This window comes from Scophthalmus maximus, chromosome 12 (assembly GCF_022379125.1).
Source record: "Scophthalmus maximus strain ysfricsl-2021 chromosome 12, ASM2237912v1, whole genome shotgun sequence".
Classification (NCBI taxonomy): Eukaryota; Metazoa; Chordata; class Actinopteri; order Pleuronectiformes; family Scophthalmidae; genus Scophthalmus; species Scophthalmus maximus.
The window spans coordinates 10,951,857-10,972,196 of record NC_061526.1 but is presented as its reverse complement, the minus strand read 5'-3'; positions in this window follow the sequence as shown (position 1 = coordinate 10,972,196).

Sequence of the window (20,340 nt, the reverse complement as noted above, 5' to 3'; positions counted from 1 at the left end):
CTTAGATGTACAGTACATGGCTTCACGGCACCAACATGACCTGACTGTTATCCTTAGTTTACTTTTTCACCGACCTAAAAACCTCAAACAATCTTTTGTTAGATAATCTGCAGATCTTTCACATTACAGCAGCACATATGCAGACCAAAACAAGACGAAGAGAACACATTGCAATTCCATTGCTGTTTTTACTTAAAACACGAAACATGCTACATAGGTACTTTCTCCCTGAAACAATCAGATAGATCTCCAAACACGTCAAAGTTTCCTTGGGCAAGACACTGAACCCTAAATTGCTACTATTGGTCAGAGTAGCATCTTGGTAGCTGACTGCCATTGTCGTGTGAATGTGTTTTTCATATTGCTTTCTGACTTTCCTTTTTAAAAATAAACCTAAACTAAAGAAACAGTCGGCTCGTGCTTCCATCGTTATGGCGAATGTTTTGGCTCACAGGTTTGAGCTACAGGTGTTTCTACTTTCCCCAAAAACTCTCTACCACAACCTTCACCCTTGGTTGACCTTGAAGGAAGCTCTCCAGTGTGACTGTTTCGATTGCATCATAAACCATGTGGATGGTTGGCATCTGTCTTGTGTCCCGGGCAGTAGCTGAAAGCTGGTTTAAACTAACCTGACAAATCTCTATAGTAGATACCATGTTCCTAAGGGGGGAAAAAAGTCATAGTTATTCATGTTACAGTTACATTCAGTCTTTTCTTTTGTGATTTCAAAAAAAAGGGGGATGGTCAGAATAGAAACATCAGTAGTAAAATCATTGATAAGTAAACCAATATGAACAAAAGGAAATGTGAAGAGTAGCAATACTATATACAATATAAAATGATATGTATGGTGTGAACATTATTGCACATACCTCAATGTAGATATCGAGATTTTATGGACAGATATTAAAATTTCTCATTGCCTCGTTTATAGCCATAACTGTGCATTGTCACTGTGTGTTTCAAACAACATCATTACGCACAACAGTTACACGTGCACCTTTTTCAGCATGATGTGAGATATGTGCTTTGAACTGTACGATGATAAGTATTGAGTGTAATGATATTGGCCTTTACTCCATCACTCAGAAAAATAAGTGCTGTATGTTTCTGTGCCGATTTCCTGTTAAAAATGTAACTCAAACTAAAGATTAACTCAAAAGTACATAGGCTAATTGTACATTATGCAAATTACATTTAATTAAAAGTAACATTAGCCTATATTTTGAATGCAGCAAAAACAAAACACACTGCACATGTATTAAAAATGTAAATAATGCAGCTGCAGTGTTATCCATTTTGGGGAACCGCTGTTCCAGGAACCTTGTATGTTCACACTTGTCAAGGAGCTCCACACCAAAGATGATGCACTTTCTGGCGCATGTGAAGGTTATGTGCTGTATTCCCGGTGGAAACCTTGTGGCCAAAGAAAATGTTTAAACTATGCTGTCTCACGAGCATGGACGGATGAGGACACAAAGGGCCCCTTGGGGCCTCCACATGAGAGACAACAGACCACACAGCCATGGCATTTGTGATCATTTTGTGCCTTTTCTGAGGCCATTTTGGAGAAGTTCTGTGTTTCCTTGTGTTCGTTTTGCAATCTTTGTGTTAATTGTCTCTATCTTGTTTTGCATTTGTCTGTGGTCATCCTACGTCTCTGTTTGATTGCATTGTGTCTCAATGTGGTCATTTTGTATCCGTTTGTGGTTGTCTTTGAGTGTCTGTGTGATATTTTTGATTCAAAAGTATATTGTCTATCACAGTGATAGTACATTGTCTCGCTTTAGGGGCGTCGCAAACAACTTGTACTTATAAAAGACATAAAATCACATTAAACTTCGACGGTTCCATAAATAAATGACAGCAGGTGTGCAAAGCTGCATTAAAAAGCAGTGACAGTCTATTTGACCTTGCTTAAGATTGATATTGCAGTGGGAATGAAAGCATTTTTGTCAGTTCTTTTGGCCAGGGCTGCTTTGAAGCATCTGCCTGATGGGAACACCTGACGGGAGCAGTAAAGGGAGTGTGAAAGCTCCTCGGTGATCAAGACTTCCTTTCTTTTTTGCTGCATGACTGTAAAGGTCTGAGAGTTGGGTTGGAGCAGTGCTGGCGAGTTTGGAAAGTCGCGGTGCCTCGCCTCTGTATCCAGAGGAGTTAGCCTGGCAACCTCAACTCCCCTGTTTCTCCCTGGAGCCAAACTGGAGCGGGTCCAGGGTTCTCTTGAGTGACCGTCCTCTCCGAGCATTCGCTGGGGATAGAGGTGAGTGCCACAGGTATGAAATCTCTCATGGCTTTGGCAATATGTTTTTTTGGGGAACAGAGATGATGGTTATGTCTATCCGTGCCCCGGGGACAGAGCTTACGAAAACCCATGTTTCAATTAAAGAGAACATCAGGATGCCAATCAAATTTGATCAGTGCAGAAAGTAGATTTTAAGTAGTAATGATAGCACATAATGTAAAAACAGGTTGTGGGAGCCTGTGTATTTTGAGGGAATTCCAAAAGGTCAGCCCGGGTAGATGTGAGCATGGTTGTTGACGTATGCACAGTATCTGCAAGTACACCCAAGTCAGTTTTAGAATGCATGTCCACAGAGTTTTGTATCCACAGTGTTTCATATCGGAGCAAGTAACTGACAAACTGACCATGTGCAGAAAGTGGAATGAGAAGAAATAACAAAACAAATGTCGGGTCTCAAATCGGCGAGTGGCTGAAAGAGAGAGAGCCGATTCCTCTTCTCCTGTAACTTGTCTTATCTCATTGTGGTTGTTTTATGTCTTTCTGGGATATTGTTCAATTCCAGCCGGCCCTGCAGAACTCTTCAGTAATCAATCCTTGCTCACGAGTAACCGAAAATAGTTTCTCATGCTTTTCTTTTTCTTGTTCTCCTACATGGGGTCGTGACGAGTCACTGTAGGGAGAAAATAGGTGGAATGAAATGTAACATGAATAGACTTTTTGATTTTTTTACACCAAACATTTTGACTTGTCAGTCACAGGTATAACTTATAACCTTATTTATTAATGGGAGGAACAGAGTCGATGTCATTAGTTCCCCCAGTCAAAATGTCTGCGGCCGTGTGACATTTTGACTGGGGGTTCATGAACAAAAAAAGACAAACAACTGACAAACCAAAGGCTCAAAAATATTGCCCAGATCACTGTGTTATAGATGCTCACATAACATACATGTATTGATATATATAAAAAGAAATGCCAGTGATTATTACTTTCAGATAAAAGCACATTCTCGCCGCGATGCCTCTTTAATGTTAGAGAGGAAGAAGTTGTCCCCCCGCAGTGTGGCTGAAGGAGGAGGCCGCCGTTCTCCGAGTCCTGCCATCCTCCCCCCATGATCTGTTGACGATAACCTCTCCCCCCGGTGGGTGACGGGTGGGTTAGATCTTCATTAACTCCCTGTCACAAACACACGGACCCACAAAACCACACGCACACACATAAGCACCCCATAAACACCCTCACATACATAAGTATAAACTCACGCAGATGTAAATATATAACATGAATGGACTCGGAATTACTGGCACACACACACACACAAAGTGACAAATTGCACACAGCCTCAAGTTTTCGCCTTGTCCTATTTGTCCTCTCCCATTTTTTGGGGGTTTTTTTGCATACTGTACTATTGCTCTCTTTCACACTCCAACACAAACACACCAAAGCACAGCGCCACTCTCCCCGGCGCTGACAAGACACATGATGAGAACGCATCTGCAGTGATTTATAATAACTCACTTCAGAGCTGTTCCATTGGCGGGGAGGAAATTGAACAAACAGGCCGTGTTATCTGTCACCAGATGACCCAGTTCAAGTTCAAGAAGCTGCCTGTCAAGTACAATTGACTGCACAACTGATATATTAGACCTTAATGGCAGTGGGGGGAAAAAGAAGCTCTTAACGATTGCCTTTGCTGGGCATGTGAAGGTCCCATGGAGGGGTGGATTGCAAAAAGGAAACAAATGATTTCCTGAAGTAGTGTCTTCCTTTCAAAAAAAAAATCCATCTGATACAGATGCTGTATGGTACACTGACAAGGAGTGGTTTGAAAGTGAGTTAGCCTTTAGTGGATTAAAGCTCGTCTCTTTGTGAGAGGAATAGGTGAGAGGTAGTTTATCACCTCACCAATAATGAGTAAGCTGCAAATAAAAGTGTAAACAGGTGACTGTTCTCCTGTAAAAAGTAAAAATAAGCCCATTGCTCGTCTGTGCCAGCAGCTTATTATGATTCATAGTTTTGTTTTGTCATCAGGCGGCCTCCTGTGGCCGTAGTATACAGAGCAAACTGTGATTTTGGATGTTTTGGTTGGAGACTATGACCGTTCCACAACCTCAGTTGTAATTGCATTGTTGACCAGGAGCAAATGTGTGTGCAATATAGCTGTTTAGGTTGGGGGATGTGTGGGAAGTGGTTAAGATTTCTTCTCGCAAGTGTAAAATCCTGTCATATTCACACGCCTAATGTATGTTCAGTGATGTTCAGCCATTTTTATCTTGAAAATTTGTATCGCATGCAAACCAAAATTACTCTGGACACAATAGGCCGACGACCAGTGAGAGCAACGAATCATGTCTGTCGGGCGACGCAAACATGTCAACAGACTAGAGCAGAGAGGAGACGTCTGTGATGATGATTCCACAATGTCTCTGAACCAGCGTTGACATTTTTGTGGGAGAAATGTGAAAATGTGGGGTCATTTTAGTCAAATGCTCGTTCATCAGCGGCAGCCATCTTGGCTGTTTACTAAAGTTGCTTTTATCCGCGTCTAGTAAAACAGGTGAAGGGCCACAGCTGCTCGCAAAAGGCAATACAATGTATTCCAGGAAAAAATATCCCCACGGTTCTTCATGTAATCCCTCCAGTTGAGAGGTACGATTCTGCTCCAAGTCATTCAGCATATACTTGTGACGGACAATTCGCTGTGAACTGAGAACAAAGTGCCGGCGGAAGAGATGACGGCGGCAATATAACACGGCAATGTATTGGTGTTATCGAGAAGACATATGTTGCAGCATACTGTACAGGAGAAGGGATCTGATTTGCCATCAGACGGTGTGAACATTTTTGAAAAACATATCAGCACAGGTCTGGTTTTGGAAAACACATTAACCTTTTGGAACTGAAGGCCCAGCTGTGAGGGTGTAGAGGAAGCAGAGGTGCATTCTGATTCTCAGTGTTGGCGTGAATCCAACAGGCCCTGTGCTTTCTTTATTTCAAAATTCATTTTCATCGCAGTGGATCTAATCATGCATCCACAGTCGGGGCAGTCTACAGTAGCCTACAGTTGCAGGGGAAGCAGGATTGCAGTCGACAACGTGTCATTAGTCACAGAGTTTTTTAGTCGCAGTCTAGGAAGACTGGGGATCTTGCAGGGCCACTATTGACTAAGACTGCAACCAGATTCCTTTTTAGATTATTTTGCACCTGGTGGAAGTGTACAGGAAGATGAATTGTTGAACAATGAAGAAGAAACAGCAGCTTATAGTGTGCGCAATGGTTTGTACAGACAAAAAAGAAGACACCGCAGAATATGGAGACGTTGGGAACACATGCTTCAACATCGCATGGAGACTCCGACGAAGCCTCGACCGCTGCGGTTTCGAACTATCCGGTTGCGTGAACAGCGTAGGTAGTTTCGAAACCGTGGCGGTCAAGGCTTCGTCTGATTCTCCATGTGATATTGCAGCATGTGTTCTCCTACGTGCTTATCTGCTTCCTGTTTTGGTTCTGTATGCGTTGTCGACAATGTTCTCTAAAAGAACTTACAATGAAATCAAACACGGTTGATTTTATCTGGATGTCAAGACGAGAAAAAGACTGACACACCTCGGATCACCACCTTACACCAAACATTCCAGGTGACGGGAGTGCTGCGCCTCAACTCTGGCAAATCTTTGTAGTTTTATATACAGTAGACATTTGAAATTTGTCCGTGACAGCGAAATCACTTGAAAGTGGTTTGGTGTGAGGTCTGGCATTAGGCAACTTAATTTAAAACCAAAAACTATACTGATCCAATGCTTGATGTACAGAACTGTGTTCACATATTGGTCGGTATAAGTTGTCCTTTAATGTAAAAATCCACACTATAATAGTATTCTGTTGGAAGTCCTTTATTTAGAAGCTTTATTTTTCTCTGATTTCCGTGTTTGTTCTTTTGGATAATGCATAGCTTGTTAACACTTCAGTTCTCTGTGTGTATAGTTATTGTCAAATCATTAAGAATTAATAATAACAGCACCAGCATTAGCGATCAACACTTGAAAAGCGACTCTGTTAATTAAAGCCGCGGCTGTGTGAGAACACGAGAGTCGACGAGGCCGCGCGTATGCACTTTCTGACAAGATAAAAATAAAGATGTGGCATTGAGCCCTTTATTTTTCAATTAAAGCTTCTCTAAGGTGGGATCAACGCTGCGCTTAAAAATGAGTCGAGCTCTCCAAAGTCAGCTCTCATGTCGTCCGTCGCTCATTATTCCGTGAAGCTGCTAAGAAAAACAATTCATAAGGCCGCTGCCGGTATCTGGCAGGGATGTTGGAAACACATACCGCAGTTCAAGTACAAATGATGTCCTTCTTACATAATTTTATTTTAACACTGCTATTATTGCAGTCATTAGTCTAAATCATTGACTCGTAATGCAGCGTTTCTGAGCGGCCGTAGCTCGGTTCGGAGTTTAATTTATATGTAAATGCATTTGCACCCTGCGTGTTATTTGCCAGCGCATCATTTGTTAAAATGAGACGTGGGAGGTTTGATTTGGAGGGGACGCTGATTACAACCGCGATCGTTGGTAACTCCAGAGAATAAGTCCAATTTTCTTCAAGTTGGAACCTGAATTTTTCGGTTGGAGTGAAAAGGGAAACTGCTAATTCTCTGCCTTGAGTTTATATTTACTCTCCCGTTGTTGACCTGAAGACTTCCTGGCATGTGAAAACGCATGTTCGAGGGATTGAAAAGTGCGTGCAGCTGTGAGGGGACATGAGTCCAACGCCCGCTTCCCCATTCAGCGGTCTCAGACTTCTAATTAAGGAATACGGTGTCGCATTATTCTTGCCTTGCAACAATAGAGTCCCGAGAGATCGTGATCACACTGAGCGAATCATTACTCTTCTCAAATCTGACTCGTGACTTCCCTGTTGCTGTATAAGCAATTCATTTTTTTTCCCCTTCTTTTCTTTTTTGAGCAAGTGAGTTTCAGAACTTGAATGTCAAAACAGAGAAAAACAAAGCTGCCAAGGCTGCAACAGCTCAATAAAGGATAAAAAACAACAGAAGCAGCTACAGGATGTCTTCACCCAGACCCATTTGGTTATTATATTTACAAAGGCAGCCCCCACAAAAAAGCTCAGTTTAAGGCTTTTTTTTCTCTCTGAATATATCATTTCTGATTGATCACAATCTCACAGTGATGATTACAATGTCCTGTCTGACCTTGAATCAAATTAGAGTTTGATGTTTTAAGTTTTAAGACTATTCTTATCAACATCATTTTCTACCAGTAATGTCTTATACCGACATTGACAGCCCCAAAACTGTCATGTTGAACTGCAATCGAATTTATTCAGTCCGTTGAATCTCTCCCGTCAGCTTTGGTTCAAGGTCAAACAACCAAAACGTTTCATAATCTGCACATGGCAGAGAAATTCAATGAAATTACACTGTCCTGTTCCAACCGCAGTACACAAAATGCAGGAGAATTGTATAATTCAATAATTGAGCAGTAAGATTGGCGCACACGTGCTCTCGTGTGGTCACAGTAAGTGACAGTGTCAAGTGTTTGTCCAGGGTCTCAGTTTGTTACTGAGCTTCTGTGTAAAAGTAGTCAAATTGGAATAAGGGAAGAAAATGCAGGTGAATAATGTTGAATGAACACCGATGACACAACAAACCCCTTTCAGACATCCTACGTCCTCACATAGCCTTAATCATAATTTTGCCTGTCTGTCTTTTTGTCCATATAAACTCTCCAAACGTACATTTAAAGCTACAGTGTGTAATATTTAAAAGAATTATTAGAATTGGAATATTCACAGGAATTGAATATATTGTCCATAATTATGTGTTCATATACCTGCAACAAAGAACCGATCTTTTTTCGTCAACTCTGAATGAGTTAAATATAGTTACATGAGGTGGGACCGACCTCCGTGTGAGTCGCCATGTTTGCAACGTCATGTTGAATATGGTTGTTGCACGAAACGGTCCAGAATACATTGCATACGCGTTGAATTTTGAGCGCTGCCGCCATAAAGTGTCCCCTGTCGGTCGCTCAGTTAGTTGCGGTTTGCAACTTTTAACACCAGAGGCCACCAGAAAATAACAAAAATTACACACTGGGGCTTTGAGTCAATTTGACTTATTTGGACCTTGTAACTTTTGGACAGTAGCATATACCTTCTTCTAACTATTAAACTACTGGTAACACATTAGAGCAAAGTGATGACTTATTTCAGTTAAACAGACATTACAGTTAATAACTCTAGTAATGCTCCTTCGCATCAAAAGCGGGATGGTAGCTTGTTCACCGACCCAGCAACGTGAGCCTCGCCCCAGAAAAGAAGACCCCCAGAGTGCAGTTACTGGGGCTGAGTTAATGCTTGCTCTTTATGGCTCTTTATTATCCCTTATTATTTTTAAATACAGATGATTTAACATACAGGGTGAAAGGTTTTGGAGCTGACACAGAATCATTGGAAAAAAATATTGCAAGAAGTGAATTAACCATTTACTTTTGCTCTTTGTGAAATGAAAGAACAGCAATTTGCAGTAATAACTTAATTGAAAAAAAATGAAAAAAAAGTAATTGTGGCTTGCCCACCATTGATCAGTAGACTTAAATAGTAACGTCTATCAGTATGTGATGGGTAATGTTCCTTCTTAATGTCTAATGGACAGCAGCTGCAGCTGTGCAGTGAAGGGGGTGTGCACGTGGCGTAATTGAAGAGCTACACGCACATTGTCATTTTTTTCCCCCGAAATGTAATGGGTGCCACTTCTCGGCCTCTTCCAAAGTAGCCCCGTTGGCAGCAAAAGCAAACCTCACAGTCCCCTTTAATCTCCACTCTCCGCTGCTGCTGCACCTCCTCTCCACTTTGAGCAAACACTCTGGAAAAAGCAGCTAATGCAAAAGTCGTCGAACCTGGCAGAGTTCAGCCGCTGTGCTCTCAAAGGCCAGTACAGACCCTTTCCCAAACACGCACATTATATTTTTTCAGCGATTTCACACAGGGGGCAAGTGGGAGATAACAAGGCGTGACACTCTCACCCAGACGAGTAAATAGGTAGGGATGTCTTGCCCACCCAGCGGGCTTCGTCTCTTCCTTCTTCCAACCTCGCTGCCCTGCTTCTTTTTTTTTTTTTTCCTGTGTCTACAAGACTCAATATTGGGCGCTCAAGAGTTACCTTTCAGATGTCGATAAACCATGAGGGCTTAACATGCCTGGACCGGGGCAGAGCAGAGAGAGAAGAGAGAGAGAGAGACAGAGAGACAGACAGACAGACAGACAGACAGACAGACAGAGAGAGGACTTGACCTGCATTTGCCCCAAAAGTTGAGAGCCACCTTTTGTTCTGTCAGCTGCTGCACCCTGAACCCTCACAACTTATTAATGAACCCTTTTGCTCCATGCACACACTGCGACCGAATGCTCCCTATCAACTGGCCTGTAACCCCGTAAAACAAACATTGTTCAATTAGCTGGACTTAAAAAGGTTGAAGGGCTTTCATGATCAATTTCTTATTGTTTTCTCCCCAGACATAAAAATCGATGGATGGCCCATCATGAAAGCTGCGCAGCTGTAACATCGGGGGCATGACATCGAGAGCGTTCGATTATTGGCCACCAGGTGAAGGACCTTCAAGGGGCTTCAAGGGGCTTCTTGAAGGATGGAGGAGTTCTGCACGGAAGACGAAGCGTACAGTAAGGCTGCGTTCGCTGTCGGCATGATCTGAATGGAGCAGCTTGTTACAGCCCTAACCCCTAACATGCCACCCCTGCAGAAAATGAGTTAAAACCAAGAGCCAATCTGGCATCTGGGAAAAAAATTAAACAGAACTCTCCCCGCTGTTGTTTTTACAGGAGGTGTATATGGAGCAAGCAGCACAAGGCAACATCATAGATTTTTCCCATGTATATCATGAAAAGGGCATATAATTGTTGCAATGAACACAGCGGATAGTGATTTGAACAAGGTAGGAGAGGAAAAATACTGAAATTTAAATTCTGGTGGTAGCAAATAACAGCACTGCAGCTCCAAACAGACAAGTTTTAGATCTGTGTCCAGGTTTGAACATACCCACTGATGTGATTTTTGCATCCACCCCTCCACAAATTGAAATTGTGATGCTAAAAGCGTTTCCCAATTATTCAAGATAATCCGTAGAGCTCACTGTGAACAGTTTGTTATTGTAACTATGTTCGACTGAGGAACAATGAAATCTCTCAACAGCTCTGTGGTTTTATGGCTCTGTGGATGTTTAGCCGCAGGGGACTGCGGCTAAACATCTGTTTCACTTCCTGTTCAGAACAGGACGTTTCCGATATGTCCCAGGAATTTCAAGATCTTTTATTGTTATTGTGAGTATTTTTTAAATGCTGGGAACATAAGAGACAGAATTCCACTCATTTATGTTGTGTTAGGGTGGTGACAGGAATCTCAGACAGAGATATAGTATATCAAAACCTCAGTAAATATAACTATCTGCATGACAGACTGTAAATGTTGCGCCACATATGATGAAAAAAAATAGTAAATAGTATGGTAATAGCAGCATAAAGATAAATCAAAATTATCAGATACCAAGCAAAATTATAAATAGGATTTTTGACTGAGAATTAATAATTTTGACATATAGCTATCTCTTTATTTTTACTTAGTTAACATTTTGACTGACCATTAGTAACTTTTCATAACATTAACAACATAAACATAAACATTTTTTAGTGTATAACTATAGAGTGTATAACTATAGAGGTGAGTCAGAAAACCTTTTGAATGCAGTCGTTTGTTTTACTGCACTGCCGCAATACAATGAGGCAACAAACGTCCCTGCCGCAGGTAACGACGTGTTAAAGCTGCTCGGTGGTGTTCGAGTCATGCACCAAGACCGGGGGGGTGGGCGATGAGGGATGTCACGTCCAACTCTGCAGTTTACAGTGCGTGTCAGTATCAAACGTCTGCACATCAGGTCATTCTACAACGTGACACTGGCGACAATCCTGCCGAACATTTAGGAGAAAGATCCAGGTCCTCCTGTAGAAATCACACAGTTCTTCCCTGAAGTGGAAATTGATTTAGAGAACGTTACCACACCCAATCTGAACTTGCAGCATGTGTGACATTAGCACAACCAACTCAAAGTGCAGGACAGACAGTGACGGTGACTCTTCCACTCCGGTTCAGACTGAATTTACCCAACTGTACTTGAAGTGTGACTGAATTGATCCTTCTTGTCACAATCAGCTCACCTTCATGCCCACTAGGTTCCCACGTCACCTCCCCTCTGTCCCGCACGAGCAACCAGCTACACCCACCTCAGCACCTCACCTGGCCCCGCAGCTGCAGCTCATCACCAAGCAGGTCCGTATATATAGCCTCCTCTCACTCATTCACTCACCGCCAGATTGTTCTTTGTACTCTTATGTCAGACTTTCCAGCGATTATCCACGGACGGATCTCCCGGTATCGACTCTGGTTCTGCCCCCGACTTCCCCGTATCGTCTCAGCCCTGGTTAGGACCCTGCCTTTGTCCCTGTTTTCCCCGCTTCGCCTGTACCCCGGAAAAGACCTCTGCCTGCTGCCCCCGTCTCCCTTCCCGTCTCGCCTCAATCCCGGTAAAGACCTCTGCCTTCTGCCCCCGACTCCGAGCCTTGCCTGTGTACTGACAATTTCCTGGTTGGTGTCATCCACCGGGACAGTTCCGTCGGCGTTGTCTGCCCGCCGGCAGTTTGTGAACAATTAAGCTGATTACCAACATAGCTGTGTCTTGCGCTTGGGTCTAACCCAGTACATTACACTTCTACACGTGTGACGGCCTAAAAAAATCACCTGCCCCGTGTATTCTTTCTCTTCAAAAATCAAACCGCAATAACTGATGGAGTCTGGGCTTGAAAGGTGCTGCTCCACTCTGTTTGGTTTCACTCAGCTGTGTACTTCCCCCCCCAAAAAATAGCATGACTGTCCCCGACCCGCACGGGGCCCCGGCCTTGTCACATCTGGAGAAATGGAGTTTGACTCAGGCTGTTCTTGCTGCGAATCCTCCAGGGGCTGTATTAAAAAGGCATCGCAGCAATGTTGACAGGAATACATTTATCGGGATTGTGTCTCCTTTCAAGAGGCGGCCGGGGTTGGCGCTGGCTGCCGCTGGTCGCTGTGGCTGGCTGGTGGGCCATTTGATCTCCGTATCGCCCTGCCCTGGATGAGTCCCGCACCGGGCTGGCGCTCCAGAAGGAGCATCGCATTCTGGAGGAGATACCGATCCGACGGAAGCTGCTTTTTATTCATCAATTTTTTTTTTTAATTGTCAAGCATAACGCTCACGTTTGGCACCTGTGAGCAGCAATTAATGTTTCTTTTCTTTTGCCTGTTGTCAGGCTTTTTGCTGTTATTGCCCCGCTTGTGAGGCGTTTAGAATATGAATGAACACTGTAGGAGCTAATGACATCGGTAACTTCATACCTCCGGCAATGGAAATGGTGCGTTGCGTCTTAAAGCACCTGAAAACATCTATGTGAGGCTTCTTTTTTTTAAATTTATCTTTCTGCATCGATTCAAATCAGCCAGCATTTGGACATTCCCCTCCTCTCGTCTCTCTGCACCAGCAAACCGTGTCATGGTTTACAGCATCTGTAAAACCTCATAAGTCCTCAGGTCCAAGAACCGTCCTTGTGACCGTATAACGATCAATCTTTACTTTTTTTTTACTGCAAATGAACACATCTACAAGCCCACCTAGAAAATGGGCATTATAAGGTTGGGAGAATTATACAGCGTGATACATAATTTAGGAGGTTTCCAGTCCGACAAGGAGCCAGGTCCTTAAACCTCCTCTCCCTTTAATGAGATCTTTAAACGTGGCAGAAGTGCTCAGCGGTGTCTTTCACCCCCGTCGCAACAAAAGTGTCCTGTGTAACGCGGTGGCGACAACACGATGCTATATGCTTTGCCGTCCCACCAATTACATATGGCAGAAGCTTATTAGGCGCGGTTGAGCGAAGCATCGCTCTTAATTGTTCTCTCCTCCATCAGCGGGCAGTCACAGCAGGGTAACTCAGGCGTCGCACAACATTTTGTGGCGTGATAATGAGAATAGCAACAAAAAAAAAAGAAAAAGATGTGAGACCAGAGCTGGTTTTGTGTGTGTGTGTGTGTGTGTGTGTGTGTGTGTGTGTGTGTGTGTGTGTGTGTGTGACTGGTCCCATACCAATGAATTCACGTGTGTTGTAACTCGTTCAAGGGTCTTCGAGAGGCCTGAAGCTGCAGTGGGACTCAAGCAAAGTGCAAACCAATTAGTTTGATTTCTTACTTTCACCAAAGCCACTAAAGTAGCACCTCTTGGTGTGTGGAGAACACTGAGCTGGTTCGAATTAATTGCTTTGCCACTATGCAGCAAAATGAGTGTGTGTGCATGCGGGTGTGTGCGTGCTGGTGCGCACGTGCGTGCTAGGTGCGTGCATGTGTGTATCCTGACAGGGCAAATGAATTAAAGGAAACCCCTGATTTGAAAGCTTATTATGATATTTAATTCAATGGAATATGGCTGAGATTGTCGGTCTGTGTTTTATTCCGTTGCCATACAGAGTAGGCAGATTATTTGTTCACCGACATCAGGATCACAACACACCCAACAGCTCTAACTGCAGATTCTGTCAGCAGTGAAGCGTTACGGCCCATTACTGCCAGTTTAGTTACAACTAGACGACATAATATATGCTGACCCCCCAACACACATGAGCTTTCACGACCTTGGAAATGGCTTTTCCATATTGTCGTTAGAGTACAACCCAACTGCATACTGATATTACTGCTTGAGAATTATTGTTTTGGGGGTTTCTTTGTTGGAATTTTAACAAAGATATGTACTGAGCTGGACATTTTGTAGCTGAAAAATGAACTTGCTTCGCAATGTCAAACTATGTCATGTCATGTCATGTCATCATCGGTTCTATCTCAAACATATCTTTTCCATTTCTGTAATTTCCACAACTTCTCCAACGATATTTATATGATTATATGATAGCCGAGATGCACTTCAGCAGTGCAAAACTTCTCCATTATGGGTTGTTCTGCCACAATACATGAATTTATATAGATTGTTGGTTTTTTTTTCTTTGCTTTTCATGAAACCATGTGGGAGTTTCAGACATGCTGACAGCTCACAGACACTTAAAACCTGTGATTTAGAAACAACTTTCTTGTAAGGTAGTGTTTTGCAACATGCTACACTGAAATGTAGTCGAGGAATCCTGGTGTATTGGGTTGATGCTATTTTCCACTGTTGTAAGGTACATTGTAAACTTTTAAATACATACAAAAAAAAATGTAATTGAAAACTTTTTAAAAATCAACCCAATTTTAAATAAATCTTTCTTAATAGCGAAACAAAAACTTTTCTCATAAAACTTATGACGGACCAGTCTGCGAACATTGTTCTTGCCCTACTGTATACTATGACCAGGTTAGCATCTGAAACGCAATGATTTTAATTCGGGATCTATTGGATAGTTGATCAGCAAAGACGAATGGAGGAGTGAGCCACAGGACGGAATTAGAGTGGAGATGTGACGAGTATACCAGAGCCAATACATCTGTTGTTGCTGCTACTGGAGATGGTGAAACACAACTGAACATACTGTAGAAACACTACAGGTATCAAGGAAACAGCATAGAGTCTGTTGGTTGTAAATAGAACATAAAACATTATTTAAACTATGTGATTTTTACACCATCAATGGCTGTTTATGACCTTTCATCAAGGTATGGCACCTTGAAGCCCCCCACAGCGTTAGGTGTACGAGCAGGGTTATGATGAAATCTGACTCTGACACCCATTTTGACTGCATACTCATTACCAAGAGATTAGGAATCAAACATTTAGTCCACACAGTCGGGTTTATGAGATGAACTGCTGTGGGCTCCCGGGCTCTTTTGCATTTAAATAACCTCTTGTGGGCCCACTCAAACACCCTGCTTTATTAACGCTCACCCAGACTAATGATGCGGCACGGTCTATTAATTGCCGAAAGTGTCGGCTTCGGATTCCCCGCGTTGCTCCCCCCTCCCACCTTCGCCTCTCGCGAGCGAGCGGTATATCTGTTGACACGGTGATCAAAGCCGAGCGCTGATGGCATGACTTCAGCGTCGAGTTGACGCGGAAAGGTTTTGGCTCAGAAAAGGATCAAGGGTCTTCATCGCAGATGGTAGGTGGAAGGTGCGGAATTCAAAGTGGCGGGGGCACGGCGAACTCGAGCTTCTGATCTCTGGTTCTGCTCTGTTTGGTTTTGAATCAAATATCCAAACACAACACGATATCGCATGAAAATGTATTGATCGCTGTGGGGGGAACTGGGCTGCTGCAGTGGCAGGAGGGACGGTGTTCGGCATGGAGGCAAATGAGGGGGGACACAAGCACAAAAATGGCACTATTATACACAATGAATGCAAGCAAAGCGCCACGACACAGAACACAAGCGGTTGTGTGATTCTTAAGGTAACATTGTTTTTATCTCACATTCATTTCCTTTCCCTCTTAGAAACAAGACATAATGGACACACATATAGATAATAGATCAATAAATAAGACATGATGAGATAAGTACTAATAATGAATTGAAAAACCATTACAACTTGTCTCATTATTGTTTGTGGTTGTTGAATTAAACAGAGTTTCACACAAACACTTCGGCAAACCATCTCCGTTCACAGTAGTGTGTGTCGCGTGCAGCCGACTTACTACAGTACATTGGTCTTGAGCTGAGATAATTCCCATATTAGCCTTAACATAGGATCCTGATCATTAGATGTAACCCCCTCTCTCCGAGATTAGGTTGCAAGATCGATTAGTTATCACTCATCACTCATCACTCACATATTTGTTGCCTATCTTGAAAAAAATGTAACACACTGCGTAACAAAAGCCATCCATTCATTTATTAACAGTCAGATTAATGATTTTCTCAAAATTCGTCCCTTCCAGGGCACAAAAAAATCCTGAGTGAAGAAACTTACATATTTAATCAATAGATTTAGGACAGTTTGCAATAAATGGAATTCAAGTGCACTTGATCTAAATCAGGTTAAGTATCCGACACATACAGTGACATACAAACATGCACGTACACACACACACACCAATATTATGACTCTCAAATTCCAGATAAAATCAATGTGAGTAATCAGTACACCAGTCGCCCATTGCATGAGCAAATTATTCAGATAAAGATGAGTACATTTGATATCTACTAGTGTCCATGAAGTGAATGTAAATGTTTCCATATTCAATCATTTGGCTGGTGTCATGTAAATTAAGACTGTGATTAAAAGGTGATATGATGTCAGAATAGTTGTGAGAAAAGTAATAAAAAATCAAATACAGACTTATGTTGGCCATTTGAGGACAACGAAAAATGACAGCCACACTCAATACATGTAATTAATATTAATATTATGAAATTAATATATCTCCATGTATATATATATATATATATATCTTTATGTAAATATAGATAAGCTCCATTATATTAAAGGGGAAAAAAACTGTTCTAGTCATATCAGATACTACTTGAAGCTTTGACGGTGGTCATCATCTCATCATCTCATCTTCAACCGCTTATCCGTGGTCGGGTCGCGGGGGCAGCAGCTTCAGTAGGGGGCCCCAAACTTCCCTTGCCCGGGCCACATTAACCAGGTCTGACTGGGGGATCCCGAGGCGTTCCCAGGCCAGTGTGGAGATATAATCTCTCCACCTAGTCCTGGGTCTACCCCGAGGTCTCTTCCCAGCTGGACGTGCCTGGAACACCTCCCAGGGGAGGCGCCCAGGGGGCATCCTTACCAGATGCCCGAACCACCTTAACTGGCTCCTTTCTACGCAAAGGAGCAGCGGCTCTACTCCGAGCTCCTCACGGATGACTGAGCTTCTCACCCTATCTCTAAGGGAGACCCCAGCCACCTTTCTAAGGAAACCCATTTCGGCCGCTTGTACTCGCGATCTCGTTTTTTCGGTCACGACCCATCCTTCATGACCATAGGTGAGGGTAGGAACAAAGATTGACCGGTAGATCGAGAGCTTTGCCTTCCGGCTCAGCTCCCTTTTTGTCACAACGGTGCGGCAAAGCGAGTGCAATACCGCCCCCGCTGCTCCAATTCTACGGCCAATCTCACGCTCCATTGTCCCCTCACTTGCAAACAAGACCCCGAGGTACTTAAACTCCTTTACTTGAGGTAAGGGCTCATTCCCTACCCAGAGTAGACAATCCACCGGTTTCCTGCTGAGAACCATGGCCTCAGATTTTGAGGTGCTGATTCTCATCCCAACCGCTCCACACTCGGCTGCGAACTGATCCAGTGAGTGCTGAAGATCACAGACCGATGGTGCCATCAGGACCACATCATCTGCAAAAAGCAGTGATGAGATCCCCAGGCCACCGAGCTGCAACCCCACCCCACCACGACTACGCCTCGATATCCTGTCCATGAATATCACAAACAGGATTGGTGACAAAGCGCACCCCTGGCGGAGACCAACCCCCACCGGGAACGAATCCGACTTACTGCCCAGAACCCGGACACAGCTATTGCTTTGAGTATACAGGGATTGGATGGCCCCAAGAAGTGACCCCCTCACCCCATACTCCCTCAGCACCTCCCGCAGTATCTCCCGGGGGACCCGGTCATACGCCTTCTCCAAATCCACAAAGCACATGTAGACTGGATGGGCATACTCCCAGGCCCCCTCCAGGATCCTTGCAAGGGTAAAGAGCTGGTCCATTGTTCCACGTCCAGGACGGAATCCACATTGTTCCTCTTCAATCTGAGGTTCGACTATTGGCCGAACCCTCCTTTCCAGCACCTTGGAGTAGACTTTACCCGGGAGGCTGAGAAGTGTGATACCCCTGTAATTGGCACACACTCTCTGGTCCCCCTTTTTGAACAGGGGAACCACCACCCCGGTCTGCCACTCGTTTGGCACTGTACCCGACGTCCACGCAATGTTGCAGAGACGTGTCAACCAAGACAGCCCCTCCACACCCAAAGCTTTCAACATTTCTGGGCGGATCTCATCAACCCCTGGGGCTTTGCCACTGTGAAGTTGTTTGACTACCACAGTGACCTCCGCCAGGGAAATTGACGATGATCCTCCATCAGCCTCCAGCTCTGCCTCTACCATAGAGGGCGTGTTAGTCGGATTCAGGAGTTCCTCAAAATGCTCCTTCCACCGCCCGATTACCTCCTCAGTTGAGGTCAACAGTGTCCCATCCTTACTGTACACAGCTTGGATGGTTCCCCGTTTCCCCCTCCTGAGATGTCGAATGGTTTTCCAGAAGCATCTTGGTGCCGACCTAAAGTCCTTCTCCATGACTTCTCCGAACTTCTCCCACATCCGCTGTTTTGCCTCTGACACGGCAGAGGCTGCAGCCCTTCGGGCCCGTCGGTACCTTGCAACTGCTTCCGGAGTCCTCTGGGATAACATATCCCTAAAGGACTCCTTCTTCAGTTGGACAGCTTCCCTGACCACCGGTGTCCACCACGGAGTTCGAGGGTTACCGCCCCTTGAGGCACCTAAGACCTTGAGACCACAGCTCACCGCCGCAGCTTCAGCAATGGAAGCTTTGAACATTTCCCACTCGGGTTCAATGCCCCCAACCTCCACAGGAATGCCAGAAAAGCTCCGCCGGAGGTGTGAGTTGAAAATCTCCTGGATGTGGGCCTCCTCCAGACGTTCCCAGTTCACCCGCACTACACGTTTGGGCTTACCAGGTCTATCCAGAGTCTTCCCCCACCCCCGGATCCAACTCACCACCAGATGATGATCAGTTGACAGCTCCGCCCCTCTCTTCACCCGAGTGTCCAAAACATGCGGCCTCAGATCAGATGAAACGATCACAAAATCGATCATCGACCTTTGGCCTAGGGTGCTCTGGTACCATGTACACTTATGAGCATCCTTATGTTCGAACATGGTGTTCATTATAGACAAGCCATGGCTAGCACAGAAGTCTAATAACAAACAACCACTTGGGTTCCGATCAGGGAGGCCGTTCTTCCCAATCACGCCTCTCCAGGTGTCTCCATCATTGCCCACGTGGGCGTTGAAGTCTCCCAGCAGAACAACGGAGTCCCCTACTGGGGTCCTTTGCAGGACTCCATTCAGGGTCTCCAAAAAGGCCGAATACTCTGAACTCCTGTTTGGTGCATATGCACAAACAACAGTCAGAGTTTTCCCCCCTACCACCCGAAGGCGTAGGGAGGCGACCCTTTTGTCCACCGGGGTAAACTCCAACACAGCGGCGCTCAGCCGGGGGTTTGTGAGTATCCCCACACCCGCCCGTCGCCTCTCCCCCTGGGCAACTCCAGAGAAAAAAAGAGTCCAACCCCTATCCAGGAGTACAGTTCCAGAACCGAAACTGTGCGTAGAGGTAAGCCCCACGAGATCCAACTGGTAGCGCTCCACCTCCCGCACAAGCTCCGGCTCCTTCCCCCACAGAGATGTGACGTTCCACGTCCCCAGAGCCAGCTCTGCAGCCCAGGTCCGGTTCGTCGAGGTCCCCGACCTCCACTGCCACCCGTGTGGCAGCGCACCCGACACCAGCGGTTCTTCCTATGAGTGGTGGGCCCACAGGATGGAGAGGAGGTAGGTGCCACGTAGCTTTTTCGGGCTGTGCCCGGCCGGGCTCCGTGGCAAACCCGGCCACTAGGCGCTCGCCGACGAGCCCGCCGCCTGGGCCTAGCTCCAGACGGGGGCCCCGGGCTTCCTCCGGGCTGGGTCCCTTTTCCTCTTCCTCTGCTGTCCATGGTGTCTTTGTTGAACCATACTTAGTCTGGCCCCTCGCCTGAGACCACTCTGCCATGGGAAACCCTACCAGGAGCTCTAGGCTCCAGACAACACAGCCCTCAGGTTCATAGGGACACACAAACCCCTCCACCACGGTAAGGTGATGGTTCCCGGAGAGGTTTTGACGGTGGTCGAATATTTTAAATAAATATGAAGGGGAAATTGTTACCGAGGTGCCGTATGATCTGATTTTGCATCCAGATCAATATTACATACTCGTTAGTGAGACAAATTATCCCCGGGCTCAGTGTTCCGCTCGCCG